Raw genomic sequence first — 16171 nt, forward strand, 5'->3', positions numbered from 1 at the left:
AGTAGCTAGTCAGGACACTCTCAATGATGCTCCTGTAAAAATAGGTTAGAATTGAATAAACTCTTCTCGGGCTTCCAGCCAGGTACAGGTATCAATTTAATAGACGTTTTGATGACCAACTCTGCCATCTTCATCAGGACATGTCTAGTTCGGTGGTATTTATAACTCCTTAGTCCGAACCTCTTGATTGGTTAGACTTCATCCAATCAGGTTTCTGCTCCACCACCTTGTTTACAATCAAATTCCAGAAATTCAAATTACTTAAAGCAAGAGCTTCGTCTTTGTTAAAATTCTTTTTCCTCTAGTTTTATTTCAATGGCTTCCTTTACCAGGTGGTTTCGTGCTGTAGTCAATCCTATGGCCATTGCAATATTCTGCTACTGCCGCTTTCTCCGAGTAACCCAAACAGATACATCTCCTGTGCTCCTTGATGTAGGTTTCCACCATGCGTCCCATTTGGATGATGTACGCTGCTACACATTCATAAGGAATCCAGTAGATGACAGTCAACCCAAGAATGAGTTAAATGGTGGGGGATGGGGTGTGGTGAAGCCTCTCTTGCCTCAATCTCCTCAGGAAATGGCACTTGAGAAAGTAATTATAAGCTGCCTTCTTGAAAAACTGCAGCATTTCAGGTGAATACACTCCCAACAGTGTTGTTGAGGAAGGAGTTCCAGAATTTGACCTAGTAACAGTAATCAAGTAGAAATTTACTTCCAAATCAGAATGATGTGCGACATGGAGAATCACAGATCCTGTGTTCCAATTGATGCAATTTTCTTTCTTGGAGGTAAAGGCAGCAAAGGTAAAGGAACAAGAGAAGGAAAAGCAAAGGGGAAATGAGAGCTTGAGAGGAGGAAAGAAAGGTCTGGAACAGTGGAGGCAAAATGGGGAGAGGGGAGCCAGGAAGAATAAGAAAGTAAGAGAATGTGCTGAGGTTAGATATGTGTAATTACAAGATAAATGGCAATTATATATACAATACGTGTGAAGGTCTTAAGTATAGCAGAAAACTCAGCCAGTTGCTCCCTTATTTTCACTGTTTCCTCTTATTTGTTTGAGGGGTAACGGCTCAAAAAATAATATATTGCCATATACTTGTCTACTAGCTCCCCTCAATGGTTGCAACTGGCGATTGTAGGAAACAGATCCATTTAATTTTGTTATATAGCAAACTTCCATGTTATAATATATTATTTGTATATGCATTATGTGCACTTCTAAAATTCAACATCTAATGAGAGCTAACAATGTGAGTCATAAGAACAAACTCTTCAACACCAATACTTATAATATAGCACTGAAACCAAACAGTTTCTCATCATAGTTTAACAAGTCTTATGTACAGTAATTATTCATATTTTTTTCATGGCTCTTCTAACTTTTTATTAGGTATCTCCATTGCATAGGATTATCTTCCTAGAAACTGGAAAACTACAGTATATAATTGTTTAAAGAAATTTAATTTAATAAAAATCGACACACAATGCACAAAACCTTAAACTATCACCTGCACTTTTTTTCTACCGACACCTTGTCCTGGGAAACACTCTGGAAAGGTTGACAGTAATTATGAGTGCAAAGCTTTGATGCAAGAAAATGAAAACACACTTGAAAGATACATCACTTACAGAATTGTTGGGAGCTTGCTTTCCCCAATTTCGGTCGATATGTGCACAAATCTCAAGAGACGGGGGCCCATAATCCACATCAATGCTTGTGTAAAAAGTATGGATATTGATTTCAAAATAATTTGCCCTGCCTCTTATCCAGCAATATCAATTACTTTTAGGCCTAGGTCAGTCATAGTCCATACTTAAAAACTGACAAATATGAATAATACTGAACGACAGATCGATTGAGCATAAAGGTTCTGTAAATATGACCCAGTCTCTTCTGGAAACCTCAAGCAATCGACTGCAATTGAGAGACAGAATTTAATGCTTAACTTGCGAAAGGGTTAAGTTTCAGCCACTGTCTAATAATATAAGGAGCTAAAACAAATTTCAATCTAAAATCACACATCTTCCCTTCAGATGCAGAATTATTTTTTAACCTTGTCAACAAATAAAGGATTTGACCTTTCCAAGCATTTAAACATTAAAATGAAAATCTAAAATGATCAAATAAAGGTACAAAATGTTGCTTTAAAGCAGAGTTATTTCTGATAATAAATACAGATCAATCTGCAAGAAGCCCAGATTGGATAGTGTGGCCCAGACACTTAAAAATGACTGACCTGTCACTGAAAATGCAACAAATAATTCCATTTGAAATGCCAAAAAGTTTGAGCTAGTATATGTCAGATTGATACAAAGCTTTAGAAACTCTGTAGTTACATGGTTAAAAGCCATATAATTTGGGTAGGCCCTTGCCTGTACAGTTTGCCATCCAATTTAGTGCAGCAATGAAATTAATGTAATTGGTTACAGTGCCTGGATTGGTAAAAGTAAAAAAAAGACAAGATGGAATTGAATTCCTGACTATTATCCAATGCTCCTGCTGGAAATGCCTGTGTGTTGGCAGGACCAGCTGTCACCTATCAGTGCAGAGACGATGATTAATAGCTTGGTGTTGTACCTCATAATACCACTGAAAAACATCTTGACTGACACAAGACAGCACACTCAGAGGGGGTGAAGATTTAATTTCTTACAATATAGGAGAGGCCATTCAGTCCACTGAGCAAATGCTACCTTTCAGAACAATACCATCAGTCCCACTTGTATATCCAGCAGCTCTCAAGATGAAGATCCTTAATTCTCTGCCATCTATCTACACAAGGGAGTTATAGTACAGCACTAAATATCAAACAAGTGTTTCCACATGTCAGAATCTTATTAGTTCTTCTGAGATTGAAAAAAAATCTGATTAGTACTATTGTGTTAGAGTTGACATTGAAGACTGCAGTAAATTAAATATTTCTCCAATGAGCTACACCAAAGAATGACAGCAGGATTCCTGAATGGCCACATAGCTATGAATAAAGTGTGAATCAGAAATATAGCACACAAACTAGCTGTCATATCTTCTGACTATGAGTAAGACAGAAAAATGCTGTCAGTCAGCACCTACAGAGGGGAATAAATAGATGTTTTGGCCCGAGACCTTTCATAAGGACTGGAAATGAATGGGGAAGAAGCCAATAAAAGAATGTGGGGAAAGAAAAGGGATATAAGCTGGAAGGTGATACGTGAAGCCAGGAAAGGGGGTGAAGTGAGAAGCTGGGAGGTGAAAGATAGAAAAGGTAAATAGCTAAAGGAGGAGGAATCTGATAGGACAGGGAAGTGAATGATGGGATAAAGGGAAGTGGGGGGGGGGACACCAGAGGGAGGTGATAGGAAGATGAGAAGAAGGGGTAAAATGGAAGACAGAATGGGGAAGGGTAAAAAAAAGGGGGTGGGGATGAAATTACCTGAAGTTGGAGAAATTAATGCTCAGGTTACAGAACTGTAATATAAGGTGGTGTTCCTCCAATCTGTGAGTCCTCTGACTCTCAGTCAGATAGTCTGAGGTAGGTCCTCTGACTATGAGCACTATTAGAACACATCCAAACACCAGGAAAAATTTCACAACAAAGCAATTATTCAGGACTTTCCCACCATTATCTTTGGGTCATAATCATTAATGTGCTTTCACTTTGCACCAACAGGCAGGAATGTGGCCATTCTTAGAGCAGTTAAAGCACAACAAGGGGGTGGAGAGAAGATTAAACACTATCTCTGGAATCAGTGCTGGGACCAGTCCATAAATCTGCTAGATTCTCAAATTTCACCAACTGTTTGAATTTGCTGATGATGCCCAGACCTACCATCTCTCTATTTTGTCTAAATGCAGTATCTTTCCCACATCCTCCTTGATGGCAAATAATCCAGATGTACCATCATTCACTATCTTTGCATTCTCCCCATACATCATCCTTGTACCAAAGCTTCAGCTGCCTTCTGACCTGCAGCCTTCAAACTAACTCCATTTCTCTCCCTGGTCATTCTCTGACAACAGTATTTTTGTAACCTCAGTGATTTTTTTTTCATCTTTTAAAGATAGCTATGTGATCAGTTTATTTTGGAAATCTCCTAAATCTACTCCTCAGAATCTTGAGGCTATGTCCCCTAGTTCTAGTCTCACCTACCAGTGAAAACAATTTTCCTGCCTCTATCTTATCTATCCCTTTCATAATTTTATTTGCTTTATAAAATCTCCTCTCATTCTTCTGAATTCCAGTGAGTACAGTACCAGGCGACTCAATCCTTCCTCATAGTCTAACACCTTCATCTCTGGAATCAACCTGGTGAATCTCCTCTGCACTGCCTCAAAGCCAGTACATCCTTTTTCAAGAAGGAGACCAGAACTGCATGAAATACTGCAGGTGCGGCCTCACCAGTACCCTGTACAGTTGCAGCATAACCTCCCTGCTCTAAAATTCTGTCCCTCTACCAATCTGCCAGACCCTTGCCCACTCACTTAACCTATCTATATCTCTCTGCAGACTCTCTGTATCTTTTGCACATATTCTTAAGTCAAGTCTTACAATTTTAATGATTTTTACATTGTTGTGACTTCAGATATAGACACCACACAATGCAGAAAATATTACTCATTATTTCAAACTGATTTAGTGGTGCTGCTTATGCTGTCCGAAGGTGAAGCTCCTGGACCATGAAAAGACAAATCCAAATTGAAAATTATATAATAATGTCTCAACTTCCAAAAAAATTTCTTGAAGTTTCACACATAAGACGATTGATTAAACTCAGAACTCTGAGAATGCACAGGAAATTTATAAAATAGGAAAGAAGGAATGTTTTCTAGATGAGCTATAGCAGAGCCTGTGAGAGAAGAGGAGAATAAGATGTCTCCCCCCACTTCCTTTCCAGTCCTGAAGAAGGGTCTCGTCCCAAAATATTGACTGTTCCATAAATGCTGCCTGACCTGCTGAGTTCCTCCAGCATTTCAGCACTTGGTGTTTAAACACAACAGAATCTAAGTGAGGAGGCAGTGATCAAATATTATTTCACTTTAACATCCCCCCACCCATTCCTGGTTGTCAAGGTACAAGAGAAATTTTCCTGCACTGAGTTCAATGCAGAGACAGGGTGCAAGACTAATTCCTCTGTCAGGGATCCATTTTATGAGGAAAGATGGCAGAAGGATGAGTTTATTCAGTTTTAAAGAATGCATCCAAAGGATCAATAAATTCAGTTATCAAAATAAGGAAAAACTGTGCAATTATTTTAAATAATGTTTAAGCTTAAAATAATCTCCAATTATGTTGTTAAAGGTTATTTCACAATTGGAGAAAGATTAAATTTTCACATATCCTTTAAGCCTTTCCAAAATCCTGTGACAACACCAGTTCAATTTGATATCCAGTCATCTCTTCTTTTACCATGGTATCTAGTTTTCACTAACTATATAATCCTGTTTATCACCAACAATGATGACACGGCCTATAGTGGAGGTGGAAGAGCTTGAGGTCTGGTGCCAGGCAAATAACTTCTTCCCTAACGTCCAAAGTCAAAGTAAATTTATTATCGAAGTACATATATTGTATGTCACCATATGCAACACAAAGATTTGTTTCCTTCTGGACATACTCAATAAATCCAATAACCATAATTGAATTAATGGAAGACCACAACCAACAAGACAGACAAACCCCCCCGTGTGCAGAAGACAACAAACTGTGCAAATACAAAAGAAAAATACTAACAGTACATACATAAATAAGCAACAAATATTGAGAACATATGAGGAAAAGTCCTGGAAAGTGAGTCCATAGGTTGTGGGAACAGTTCAGTGATGGGGCAAATGAAGTTGACTGAAGTTATCCTTCCTGCTTCAAGAGCCTGATGGTTGAGGGGTAATAAGTGTTCATGAACCTGGTGGAGTGAGTCCTGAGGTTCCTGTGCCTTCTTCCTGATGGCAGCAGCAAGAAGAGGGCATGACCTGGGTGGTGGTCCCTGATAATGTCAACAAGACGAAGGAGATGGTTATTGACTTTAGCAGAACACACACCATTCATTCCTATACATTGGCGAAAAAGCAGTTTCAAACTCCTGGGAGCGTACATCTCACACAACCTCTTATGGTGCCAGAACACATCCCACACCGTCATCAGGAAAGCTCACCAACACCTCTACTTTCTGAACAAGCTGAAGAGAGCTGGACTATAAACATCCATTCTCATGTCATTCTACAGATGTGCAGTGGAGAGCATCCTAACAAACTGCATCACTGCTCAGTATGGTGGACAGGAAGGCTCTAATGCGGAGATATATATATATATAGAAAGCTACTGGAAACGGACGAGTGACATCCTGAAGGGGTCCACTCACCCTTCTAATGGACTGTATGTCCCACTCCCATTAAGGAGGAGGCTACGTAGCATCTATACCAGGACCACCAGATTCAAAAACAGTTACTTTCCCCAAGCAATAAGGCTGATCAACACCTCCACCCACTAACCCACTAACCTCTCCATGCCCCCAACCCCTACTATATAATTTCCTGTCAGCCACCTTATATACAGTCACTCCTTATGGACGCACAATTAATCCAAGTATATAAGCTATTTTGAGTATTTATACTTATTGTCTTTATTATTATTATTATGCTCTTTATCTTTTGTGGGTTTTTTGCTGCATCGGATCTGGAGTAACAATTACTTTGTTCTCCTTTGCACATGTGTGCACGAAAGGACATTAAGTAACCTTGAATGTTTGAAATAGATGCAACTTGTACTCCGTAAAGTGACTTTGTTTGCTGCTTCTGTCTATATCCAATATTTTTTTTCTCCATCTTTCTTACAAAGCCTGAGTAGAACTGAAATGCTTCTAAAGAATGTTATCACAATTTATATGTGTTTTGATCCAATGGCCACAACCCCAACTACTTTGTCATATATCACTTACAGACATGCCTGATAGTACTGTAATGCCATTTACCCAGCAGCTTACTCCTTTATTTATTTTCCATGTAGAAAACCATCTTGTGTGTCTAATCTCATGAGCAGTTAGACTGCTCCAGTACAGCCAGTACTGATCTTGTTAGGTCCTAATAAAAATGTACTATAGTGTACACTGCTTTTAACTCCCTAACAGAGTTGAGTTTCTATGACACAAGCAATGCAACAATATGAATGGCTGTTTTTACTGTGCCCAGTAAATAGCTTAGCCCTTGAACTGTTTTTTTATATATATTTTTGACCAACCCATCAGTCGAGGGTCAGGGTCTTTTTTTGTGGATCATGAGCTAATGCTTCATGTGAGATTGATGGAATCAAGAAAATTGGATTGTGTCTACATTTAGTGGGCCATATAGTCATCCTATTAGTGGAACAGCAACAAAAAAAAACCTTTCAAATGCCAGTGAATCTTTGGAGTAGTAAGTAATAAAAACGTTAAAATGCAATAAATAAGTGTCAAAAAGTGCAATGCTGATACTACAAATCTATATACAAAACCAAAAGTTGAACACCATCCTAAGTTCCCCTGTAATGCACCAATTTTCATTTAGGAAGAGACATAATCACCCACCATGAAAATAAAGGTAACTTTAAACTCACAGTCTGCTAAATGCTTGCAAAATCAATGTATTCACAATTCACCAAACATGGTTTGTGAATTGAATCCCAGAGGTCAGTGAGCCAGTGCCTGGTCCATGCTACAGCCTTCAGACCTTGCATCTGTGCAGAGACCACAATTAATGCTTCAGAAGCTCAGTGAGTATGTACTCCACAAAGCATCTTTCACATTGTGAACCACCGTACACCACACTTCTTCCTTCCAACTCAGAGTCAATATGCTTAAATCACATATCATTCCAAAGACAATGGGGCATTGCCAGACAGAACTTTCCTGACCGTGAGCCAGTGCTCAACCTAAGTTACCTTGCACCAGTACATAGCCCACACCTCCTGCCAACATGAGCCCATGCATAACCTTCGCTGTCTCCCTCTACCATTAGCCAATAACCAGCCTACTACACTGTAGTTGGCAATGTCCTCGCAGACACGTGCCAGTAGACAACCCACATTTCTTCCCAGATTGGGAGCACTTCAGAGCCAACACCAGACTGTCGGGCAAGTGCACATATCAAATTAATTTACAAATACTGAGAACCAGTATACCTTGCACGTTACTCCTCAGATATTGAGCTTACCATACTGTTTGTGTAAGTAGCTGATCAACTGTAAAACACTGAAGTAGGATTTCATAATCTTCCATTCCCCTATAAACATGTGATGGTGCTTAAATGGAAGGATGGAAGGATGCTAAGAGCATTTCAATAAAAAATGTCAGACATCATAAAATAACTCAGTGTCTAGTGTTGTCAAGACTCTAAAGGCTAAATAATTCTTAGGACATGTGAATCATAAATCAAAGTATTTCTGATACAATTATGGAAACTAATCCACCCCACCAATTAAGTGAATGGTACTAGAAGCCTATGAATATATCATAGGCAGTTGAACTAACAAGAGGAGATCAAAGTTCCAGTGAAAGCACATCAAGGTTGTCACGAATTACGTGAATTTCCTCACTGAATAAACACCTTAGAATTTAAAATTACTGAATTAGATGTGATCCTATATTGGTTAGCAATGAAGCTGATCTGATGCAGAATATTGGATCACTAACTATTATGAATAAATTACTTTGATAAAAGGCAGAATGGTGTCAAGACATTAGTTTAGATATACCCCAGTGTGTAAAAAATGGCAAGGTGGCACTGCATGCCAGATCTGTGATTGTTTGGATTCAGGTTGGAGAGGAAAGACATTCTGCTTCACATGAATCAGGACTCTGCAGCCACCTAGCATAAAAAATACATCCTCAACTTCAAATCAGATAAGCTTGAAAACAATCCGTGACTGGGGTGCTGCTTTGTAGTGGATTTTCCACAAGGTATTTGGGAATAATATACTGGGCATGAAGTAAATCTAGTGAGCAACTATACATGGTGGCAGAGGTGAATTTAGTGGAATTCCAGTTAATTGGAACACATTGGGACCAGTACATTTTGACCTAATAAGCGACTGCCCCAATTAGCCAAAGTTTTATGGAAATAATTCAAAGATATAATAGACAAACTACTGTTTAATTGACTAACAATTTATATATTTCTTTTTATTTTTTTTGCTCAGCATAACAAAACTCTCAATTTCCAGATACATTTACATTTCTTCCCCACTCAGATATCAGCTATCAGAACACTTCCATCAAAATAATCACCACAACATCCTGTACAAAAGCCCTTATTACTACAGCAGACAGGTTTACATCTACACACTGCAGAAAAGGTTGCCATGTTTTATGAGAACTATTTGTTTTTGAGTGTACCATACATGCCAAAAAGTCCAAAGGAATGTATTCCATGATTAATTTACGCCAACCAAAAAGTCCAGGGGTCTTATCGGATATCCAACAAAGTGAAATGTTCTTCCTCGCACAAAAAGCCAGGAAGTTAAAAAGTTTTTTCTGATGTGCATTAATAATACGACTGCTGGGAAGCCTAGGAGAAAAGGCACTGAGACCAGTTCAAGCTCCATCTTCAGAATATTTTGCATTTCACCCAAAATATCATTCCAGTATGCCTGAAGTTTGGGACAAGTCCAAAAACAGTGGGTGAAAGTTCCAGTATTTACTTTACATTTAGAACACACTGGAGAAACCCCGTCTTAAATTTCGAGAGACGATCTAGAGTCAGATGGGCTCTTTGCAGAATTTTGAGTTGCAATGCTTTAGTTCTATTACAAACAGAAATTTCCTTTGCATTATCACAGATGTCTTCCCATGTTTCAGCTGTAATTTCTACTCCCAGCTCTTCCTCCCAGACCCTTCCCAGCTGCTCAGCCTCTCCACAAGAACATTCCCTCAGGATGCCGTAAAAAGTACTAATGGAGACTTCACCCTTAGAACAAAATACCCTCTTTTCTATGTCAGAACTATAGAAATCAGTTAACAATGATGTTTTCTCCTGTATATAATCTCTTATCTGAAAGAAACAAAAAAGATCCTTGTTTGCTATGTTAAATTTCTGTACTATTTGACTAAAAGATATCATCGTTCCTTCATCAAACAAATCTCCTAGATGGAAAATACCCTTAGAAATCCAAAGTTTAAATCCAGAATCCATTATGCCAGGCTGAAAATCTGGACTGCCGGTTATTGGAGTGAAGGGTGATAATTTCGCTGCGTTAACCTCAATTTGTCACACCGCCCTCCAAGCCCTGACTGTATTAATTGTTAACATGAGGAAGTCTGCAGGCGCTGGAAATTCAAGCAACACACACAAAATGCTGGTGAATGCAGCAGGCCAGGCAGCATCTATAGGAAGAGGTGCAGTCGACGTTTCAGGCCGAGACCCTTCGTCAGGACTAACTGAAGGAAGAGCTAGTAAGAGATTTGAAAGTGGGAGGGGGAGGGGGAGATCAAAAACGATAGGAGAAAACAAGAGAGGGAGGGATGTAGCCAAGAGCTGGACAGGTGATTGGCAAAAGGGATATGAGAGGATCATGGGACAGGAGGCCCAGGGAGAAGGAAAAAGGGGGAGGGGAGAAAAACCCAGAGGATGGGCAAGGGGCCCCCATCCGTTATTTATTTATATCTCATACCCCATCCGTTATTTATTTATATCTCTAACTTCTGCTAATGCCCCACCTCCCCCTCATACCCCATCTGTTATTTATTTATATAAACACATTCTTTCCCTCTCTCTCTCTCTCTCCCCTTTTTCTCCCTCTGTCCCTCTGACTATACCCCTTGCCCATCCTCTGGGTTTTTCCCCCCTCCCCACTAGAGTGAAAAGTAGTGGTGATAAAGGGCAGCCCTGCCAGCTGACCCTCAGAATACTAAAATTATCCGACCTAACACCATTAGTGAAAATCGCAGCCAAAGGATCATTATAAAGAACCTTTACCCACTTAATAAAATTATTGCCCAAACCAAATCATTCTAAAGTGAAAAAAAGATACGGCCATTTGACACGATCAAAGGCCTTTTCTGCATCTAAGGAAACCACCAAGTCGTCCACTGCCTGTTGCTGACATGCCTGAATCACATTAAGTAATCTTCTGATATTGTTAGATGATCTACGGCCTTTTACAAAACCCGTTTGATCCTCTTTTATGATAAAAGGTAACACAGTTTCTAATCACAACGCTAAGGTTTTAGATAAAATTTTGAAGTCAACATTTAACAATGAAATAGGCCTGTAGGAGGGACAATCTTCACGGCTCTTTCCTTTCTTAAGAATTAGGGAGATATTAGCTTCTCTCAATGATGGTGGGAGGAGACCACAATTAAATGCATGATTGAACATGTTTAGCATAGGCTCTGATAATAACCCTGTGATCTCTTTATAGAATTCACTAGTGAGTCCATCAGGATCAGGGGTCTTCCCACTTTGGAGCTGTCTCACAGCTTCCTGTATCTCATGTATAGATAACAGAGCATTGAGGAGGAACTCCTGTTCAGAAGAAATGCCTAGGAGATCTAAATTCCTGAAAAAGGACTCCATCCTAGATTGTCCATCATTACATTGCTCAGATTGATACAATTTAGAATAAAAATTCTTAAACACAACATTAAACATTTTAGAATTACTAGTGAGGGCTCCTGCCCCATCCCTAATTGAAGCAATAGTCTGAGAGGCATTTTTCTTTCTAGCTAAATATGCCAAATACCTACCTGGTCTTTCACCATCTTCTAACAATCATTGTTTAGCAGATGTAAATTTTCTTTTGGCTTGTGTAAGTAAAGAGTTTAGTATATAGCGTAGGGCTGTGATATTCTGTAACCTGGCTGCAGAAGGCTTATTAATATAATCCTTTCCAGCTGCCGCAAGCCTTGCTTGCACTAGGCGCTGATGTTCTGCAGCTTGTCGCTTCTTACCAACAGAGTAGGAGATAATTAATCCCCTTGCATAGGCCTTAATGGTTTCCCAGAGCATCGATGGACTACTAGCAGATCTGAAATTAATAGATAGGAACGTTTTGAATTCGGAAGTAAAGTAGTCTATAAATTTATTATCTTTTAGAATAAAAGGATTCAGCCTCCAATGTCTAGATCGTGCTGAATTATCTTTGGGCTTAATATTTAAATATACTGCTGCATGGTCAGAAATAGCAATATTTCCAACTGTGCTGGATACAACTAAATCTAGGAGCATTTTGGGGGTTAGAACAAAGTCTATTCTGGTGTAACACTTGTGTGGATTAGAAAAAAATGTGAAGTCTTTGTCTGAGGGATATAACAACCTCCAGACATCCACAAGTCCTAGTTCTCCACATAAGCCCATGAATTGTTTGGACTGTGAGGAGAGCAATGGGGGACCACCAGGCACTCTGTCCATCAATGCATCCATGAGACAATTAAAATCCCCACCTAAAATAATATTTTGTATTGAAAAGCTTGTAAGTTTGGAAAAAGCATCTATTAGGAATTTGAGAGAATGAGCTGGAGGGCAGTAAACATTGAGAATACCATATTCCTCTCCATATATTGACGCCTTAACAATCACAAATCTCCCATACCTATCCTTAATGCAGTCTAATAACTTAAAAGGTAAGTTCTTCCTAATAAAAATGGCGACCCCCCCCCCCCACTCCTGGTATTAAAAGATGAAAAATAGACTTGATCAAATCCACTCTGTTGCAGTTTTAGATGTTCTTTATCATTTAAATTAGTCTCCTGCAATGAGGCTGTGTCCACCCTTTCCTTTTTCAGGTTCAGTAGGATTTTCTTTCTCTTGATTGGTGAATGACTCCCCTTAATGTTCCAAGTGCACAATTTTAATATATTACTGGTCATAACCCCTTAAAAACAATCATTTGACTCCAGAGGAGAAGAAACCTGACTTAAGATCAGCCGAGCAGCAATAAGTTAATAAAAAAAACACAGAAAAAACAAGGCACCAACAGCGCTAAACAAGAGGACATACCCCACTCTTAAAGGGGATATCTGAACCTTCCAGCACCCCATATTTTGCCCCACTGCCAATACGGCATTTAACATAGTCAAAAATGAAAACAGGGCATAATTTGTGAATCCACCGATTTGTTACCATCATGTTTAAGCTCCTTCAGGCTAGAGCAGCAGCGCTAATTTAAACAAATAATGAAACAATATTAATCAAAACAAACACGTAACCCATCCTATAAGATATCTTGCCGTCGAGTAATGAAAAGGTAAAATAAAGCAACCATCGAGTATGTTATCATTCATAACCAGCGCTACACTATGTATAGATTCTTTAGCCCAATGTGTCCACAAAAGTTTTAACTTTGTCAAGAGAATCAAATATCTTGGTGGCCCCATTGTAGGTGATTTTCAGCGCCGCTGGGTATAGCATAAAGTACTGGATTCCGGATTCTCTCAGCCGCTTCTTTACCTGGTCGAATTCCTTGCGCTTCCGAATAACAGCTGCCGAAAAATCTTGAAAAAACATAAGTCTGGATCCCTCATATATTAAAGCCAGGGCATCAGTCCCGTGGCGTCTCGAAGCCTCCATCACTCTTTGCTTATCACCTGAATTATGGAACCGCATGAGGACATGTCGAGGGTGTTGGGTGTGGGCCCGGTTTTGGAGCCAGCGTACGATGAACTCTTTCCACTTTAATACGTCCAACCTTGGTTTCCAAATCAAGGAAATTAGTCAGCCAGCCCTCAAAAAACTTCACAGGCTGGCTGCCTTCTGTACCTTTAGGTAGACGGATGATCCGTATGTTCTTCCTGCTACCTCTATTCTCAAGATCATCAAGATGGTCAGACAGGCTTTGAACTTGCTTTTCTAGCGCCCGGATGCGGCTTTGAGCTTGATCACCTACAGTCTCTACCGTGGAGACTCGGCCCAGTCGTTCTTGTATCAAGATTGTTACGCTCCAATGTGTGGTTCTGGAGTATTAGAGAGAGTGGACCCAGCTTCTCGTCCATCACTTTGGATATGTTCTCCGCAGCTCAAAAAAAATACTCATCAATGTTTATGTTATTAAATCTGACACCTGGACATTTTTTTTTAAAGTTGAAACAGATAGGTTTATATGCGAAATTATCAGTGTTGCGGTGCTAAGCTCAGCAAAGCAGACCTCTCACTGTGCCACCATCTTGAAAAACCCCAACAATTTATATATTTAAATGAAATACAGAACAAATTAGTACACTGCCAATACCTCTGCAGTAGTATAAAGCTGTATATTAGTTCCTAATAGTTATTGATGGAGGAACTCATCTGCCTTATTCCTTTGACTGTAAATAAACTAAATTAGCAGTTACCTAGTGTAGATAATGGACTGCTTTCATACAATGCTTTAGACGATTGCATCCTCCAAATCTTCATTTACATTGTAACATCCAAGATGATTGTAGATACCTTCAAATTCTTTGTAATTCCTAACTTGTTGAAGTAGTGAAATTGTTTCATTTCCACCCCCAGACAGCTCTGGCATCTCTAAGCCTGAACGCTTGAAACCACAGTGAGCAAAACAATTCAGAATTGTCTTACTGCTTATTTCTTGCCAATTATCCGTAACAAAAATCTGTGTCTTTTTGAACCACAAACTCATCAACTGATGCTACTTCAAAACTGATTGCCCTTAGCACAGTGTAGTGTCTAATGACCACGCAAATCCACACGACTGACACAAGTTAGAGACTGTTCAGCAACAGTCCTGCCCTAATTAAGCAGCACGTGTGCCAAATAAATTAAGGAAATCCCGGCTAGTTTCTTGATTTATTTTTTGTTCTTAAGAGCTGTCCCAAACAAACAGCTACCCCTATTAACCAGTAGCCCAATTGACTGGAATCCAATGTACTTGGAACAGAAATCATGATAGTCACAACCCCTTCTCATGTAGAAAAGATCCTACCTTGAAAAATACTCCTTGAAACGTCCTAGAAGATTAAAGTAGAATCTTCACTACTAGACATCCACACAGTGGATCAAGCTGAGCTGGAGCCCTTAATACAACTGCAAACCCTGAACTTCAACAACAGCACATTGGTCTGTTTTAACTCACAATTCTTTCAGTTCTGGGTTATCTATCTAAATTTAACCCAGCACATTGGAAGGAGGAAAAATTCTACTTTCAACTATTTGTAGAGATTTTGCATGATATGAGATTTGATGGCCTTAAGCAACTAAACCAATCACAGGTCCACAAAATGAATTTGTCCAAAATACCTCAAATGACCAGTTTTAGAGAGGCTATTAAAATGCCCCGAACAGGGTTAGGAAAAGTTATTTTGGTACAGTAAGGATTTTAATTTCTGGTTGATATTACAAAGCAAAACTGTGCGAGCTGGTTTAGCACTGGACCACAGATAAATTGTAAAGAAGTATCAAAAAGTTAAACAGATGATAAAAATGTAAAACCTTCCATTCCTAAGACTGAAATCCAATCACTAGAACATAGAATAGTACAGAGTAGAAACAGGCCCTTCAGCCCACAATATTATGCCAAACTAAATACATTAGTAAACAAATGGCCAACTAAACTAATCCCCTCTAGCTAAACAATGTCTATATCCTTTCTGTACCCTCACATTCATGTGCCTATCCAAATGTCTCTTAAAAGTGTCCAATGTATCTGCCTCATCACCACTGTGTAAAAAAACTTGCCCCTCACATCTCCGTTGAATTTACCCCACTTCACCTTAAATGCATGCCCTCTGGTTTTAGACATTTCAATCACAGGAAACAGATACAGTTTACTCTATCTATGCCTCCCTTAATCTTGTAAACCTCTATCAGATTTCCCCTTTGGCTCTGCAGCTCCAAAAAAAACAACCAAGTTTATTCAACCTCTCATTATAGCACATGCCCTCCTAATCCAGACAGCATCCTGGTAAACCTCTTCTGCACCCTCTCTAAAGCCTCAACATTCTTCCTGTAATGAGGCAACCAAGACTGTATGCAATACTCCATATGCGACCTAACTAGAGTTTTGACTAATAAGAGCAAGCATGCCATATGCATTCTTAACTCCCTACGCTATCTACAATATCACTGATCTTCATACAATCTGCAAACTTACTAACCCACCCATTTATATACATCATAAACAGCAGAGGTCCCAGTACAGATCCCTGCGGAACATCATTAATCACAGGTCTCCCACTAGAATAAGTCCATTCGACCTCTAGCCTCTGCCTTCTATGGGCAAGCCAGT

General features: G+C 39.3%; 1 protein-coding gene across 2 annotated transcripts in view; it reads right to left on the reverse strand.

Moving 5' to 3' along the window:
- Positions 1-16171, reverse strand: part of acbd6 (acyl-CoA binding domain containing 6) — a 221059-nt gene that overhangs the window by 55203 nt on the left and 149685 nt on the right. The gene's annotated exons all lie outside the window — the stretch shown is intronic.

The sequence above is a fragment of the Mobula hypostoma genome, chromosome 12 (genome assembly GCF_963921235.1).
Source record: "Mobula hypostoma chromosome 12, sMobHyp1.1, whole genome shotgun sequence".
Taxonomy (NCBI): domain Eukaryota; kingdom Metazoa; phylum Chordata; class Chondrichthyes; order Myliobatiformes; family Myliobatidae; genus Mobula; species Mobula hypostoma.